Here is a 4,505-nt window from a genome sequence, read left to right as displayed (position 1 = left end):
ACTCCATTCAGGAGTGTTTTCAAATCTGTCAAAACAAGTAGTAAATACCTCATAGGGCTGGGTGCTGAAATTAGATTAAGTTAAAGGTAGCACCTGGAACAGAGTAAGTTCAATAAATGATAACCACCATCACTGACATCATCATCACATCATCATCACCATCACCATTGCCACCACTACCACCATCATCATCATCATCAGGTTTTTATCAACCTCATCGTCACCATCATCACCATCATCATCATCAGTCCAAAGTAGATTATTCCTGCCTTTTTTTTTTTGTTGTAACCTCCCATATCCCTAGGGGCTCTGCTTCAGACCTCTGGACTACCATGAGCCTGACCATGCCCATCACAGGTTCTGGTGAGTTGTTCCCTCTCTCTGACCACATGAACATAGCAGGGGTGCATGTCAACAGCCAACTGTGCACTGTGCAAGCCAGACACACCACAGGCAAACCTGGACATGTGGCTGTGCACTCCATGGACACGAGCGGGAGGGCTTCCAGTCCCAGGAGGCAGCCTGACCAGATGGCTGAGGATAAAGATGTTAGGAAACTGGCCGCTTGTCATCTTGAAAGCTCAACTGACTTTTAGCCCACCAGGAGCCTTTTTGAGGCTCTTTGCCTTGATGTTTTGAATGAAGCTCATTGTGATGCATGCCTGTTCCATTTATTTATAGTGATGAGTGAGATGAAACCCAGGTGAGTTATTTGGCAGCAGGGGATGCTACTGTTTTTAATCAAAGCATATAAAAAGACCACTTTTATTGAAAAGATGTATCCCAAGGCCTTTTACACACTGCAGATGCTTGCATCTTAACCTTACATTCCTTTGAAAAGAGAATATCATTGAAAAGCAATCTATATGTCACTAATTTCACACGAAAATACTTGAATAGTTCTGTCTCTCTGAATCAGAAAAGGAGGAGAAAGAATAAACCTACAGCAACAGAGGAACCATCACTGTAAAATAAGCTGCTTGAAGCTGGTGCTGGGGGAATACTGAGTCTAAGGCCACCAAGTCCAAGCTGTCAAGAGGGAAATCTAGTTTTACAATACAAACATCAAAAGCCAAGACAACTGCTAAGATGCAAAGATGCAAAATGATGCATAGAACAGCAAAACACAATGTGTCTGAAGAGGTTATAAAGCAGACTTACCTACAATCAGAAAAGACTTCAGACTTACCATTAAAAGCTAAGCCACAGGCCACCTAATATAACCTATATGACAACAATAGATATTAGAGGTGAGTGGATAATGATGCTTAAAAAACATGTCAACATCTGCCATGGCTCTCAGGAAGAAACCTGAAAAGACAAATGCACAGAGAGAAAGTTAACTTCATCTCAGCGCCAAAGCAGACATGAGCCAGCAGGCTTTTCATACCAAGCAGAAGAAACTATTAAAATAATATTGCTAAAGAAAAACATTTGAATTCTTCAGATATTCAGGTTTCATGATGTTATAGAAGTCAGATAATGTGATAGAAAAGGTATGCTGACACAGGGTTTCCGACACAGCTTCTACACCCAACTAGACTAGACAGAATAACCATACTTACAAGAAAATGGGTGTTCATATATAATTTTTTTTCAAAAGTGGTTGGTGTGAGTGCAGACATACTTTTGTCAAATCTTTACTACTTTACGACTCTCAAACGACCCTTATCACCAAACCCAGAACCCAGTATTAAAATCATAATGGAGTTTTAATTATAAAAATAATAAGAGAATCAAGCAAGATAAGCATAGCTGAGGGGAATTGGAACTCAGGAGCCTCAAGTTGGTAAGACAATTTCTTACAAGGTCCATAACTGTCTGGAGAGTGGAGTCCCCAGAACCAGGTCCCATCCAAGAATTCATAAGCACTGAACATTCAAGTACCCTTTGAAATTAGAGAACAGAAGAAACTAATAGAACAGATTTAAAAATATATCCTTAAATGACTCCACCAAAGCATCAACTACTGACAAACATTCTATTTTCTTCTACTGAGAGCCACCAGGAGTTCTGACAACACTTTTTGGTGATGCATTCCTTTTATTCTTGGACAGGCTTATGGAAAACCATTTCTGTTCAATCACTTCCCTGCATTTTCAAAGGGCTGGAATGGCTTTCATTTGGCAGTAAATGGTTTTTAGCTGTGATACTGGAATTTTCATGGCATATTTCAAGCTGTCCTACCTCTGTTTTACCTTGTGTGCCTGTCCCTTCTCTCCCTGTATCTTCTCCCTCCTCTCTGGCCCCTTCCACTTGGCCTTAAAGGCACTGACATTACTCCCTGTGGATGATTAATTTTATGTGTCATCTTGGCTAGGCCATAGAACAAGTTATTCAATTAAACATTAATCCATGGATTGCTGTGAAGCAATAGATGTAGTTAATATCATCTACAATCAGTTGACTTTAAATAAAGATTACTCTTGATACTGTGGGTAGGCCTCATCCAATAAGATGAAGGTTTAAGAGCAAAAGTTGAAGTTTTCCAGAGAAGAATAAATTTTCCTCAAGACCACAGCATAAACTCTTGTCTTAGTTTTCAGCCTGCTGATCTACCCTGTGGATTTTATATTCAAGACTGCAAAATCAACTCCTGACTGAGTTTCTAGGCTGCTGCATGCCCTACAAATTTAAGACTTGCAAGTCCCTGCAATCCTTAAAATACTTTATAAATATCTTAAAACAACACCTTAAAGTAAATATTTTTGTGTGTATGTATGTGTGTGTGTGTCTGTTCTGAATACACATATTCTGTTCTTTGAAGAACCATGAAGAATCTTGGCTGATACACTCCAATTGAATGCAAGGCTTTCTTGGTGCCCTCCCCTTCTACCTTCTGTGCCCTCTCTTTGTCCCTTCATAGCCAAGCTTCTTGAACAACTTCACAAGTTGGTTTTCTTGTCTTGCCTCAGTTCTCTGATGACTGAGTCTATCGCCCACCGCAATTGCTCTTGCTCAAGTCCTGCCTAATTAATATACCTAAATCCCAACCTTGTCCTCCTTTTCACATATCCTTGTTTGTCCTTATTGCTTGGCGGAGGTGCTGATGGGTCCTCCCTTTTTCCTTATCCATCATCTGTTCTCTACAATGCAGCTGGTGAGATATCTCAAAACAGGTGTGCTTGCCCCTCACTTGCCCAGGGTCCTCCATGGGCTGCTCCAGACACAGCTGAGAGGCTGAACCTCTAATCTTGTTGCCCACAGTTCTCCCAAACCCAGACCTTCCTATCACCCCTCTCACTTCCGTTCTCACAACACCCCACATTTCCATTAGTGGCCCAGGAGAGTGGGGAGACCATGGCCAAATAAGCAAGCTTCACAATTTGACACCTTTTTTTTTTCTTTTTCCCTGTTTTTGTTGGCAGGGTAGAACTACCTTTTCTGTCTTCTCTTCTGATTAACTCTTTTTTATTATTTAAGACAAAGTACAAGGCTCAGCTGTGGAAGCCCTCTCCCTGCCCCCTGCCCAGCTACCTCTGGGGCCCAAGAACTCAGGGACCACACACACAGTCACCTCTAAACATCTAATCTGCGGCATCCCCAGAGCTTCCCCCACCTCCTTGTGCTCTGAGTGAGCTAGCAGAGACCCTGATCTTCCATGGGCCCCAAGCCTGTAGGGGTGCTGATACCCAGCAAACTTTCTCCTCCCCCTAACTCCCCCACTTCCACATGCTGCTCCGAGTCTCATAGAAAAGCATTCATTTATTTCTAGTGGTGTTTGTTTCTCTTCCGAATGAGGAATCAGATTATCAGTCACTTCAGAACAGTGAAGAAGACCCAGCCAATCATGGCCACAGGCCTACACTTAGCCCTCTGTCCCTCTGAAGAGGAGGTACCCATCTTCACCTAAGGGTCCCTCATCCTCAGAAGGCCCCCAGAGCCCTCAGACTTAAGGGAGGCCCATGTACACAGACAACCCTTAAGGAGATCACATCACTGAAGAGTCCCAGCTTTGGTCTTCTGGGGAGGAGCAAGTCTAGACTCCAAAATAAAATAGCAAACATCTCAAATGCTGATCCTACCCCAGACCTCCCTTGGTGAGGTCTTCTCCAGGCAGGGGGCATTTCCGGCCATGAACCTCAGACCCCAGGCCCATACAGGCCACACCCTCAGCCCTGAGTAAGGGTGAAAGTAGGAAGAGAGGGGCCCTGGAACCACAGAGCTGTTGATGGGAGAATCAAATTCCTCCGATTTGGAGCTGACATTAACAGTTTTAGTCCAAGTTAAGACGTAGATGACACCTGATTGCAATCTGCATAATGGAAGGCTCTGCCTCCTTCTGTCACTGGTCAGTGTCCCCAGACCCCTCCCCAACTGAATTGAAAAATGAGTCACAGATCTCAGACAGAAGACTGATCATGTGGCTTCCCCTCGGGCTGCCCCAACGCTCCACCCAATCATGTCAATGTATTCAATGATCATGCACCACAAGCAATAGTGAGGGCCAAACTTCTGCTTCCCCCAATTGCTAGGCAAGGAATTGCAAATCCCTCTTCCCTCTT

Source organism: Tamandua tetradactyla, chromosome 9 (assembly GCF_023851605.1).
Source record: "Tamandua tetradactyla isolate mTamTet1 chromosome 9, mTamTet1.pri, whole genome shotgun sequence".
Taxonomy (NCBI): Eukaryota; Metazoa; Chordata; class Mammalia; order Pilosa; family Myrmecophagidae; genus Tamandua; species Tamandua tetradactyla.
This window is presented reverse-complemented; position numbering follows the sequence as displayed.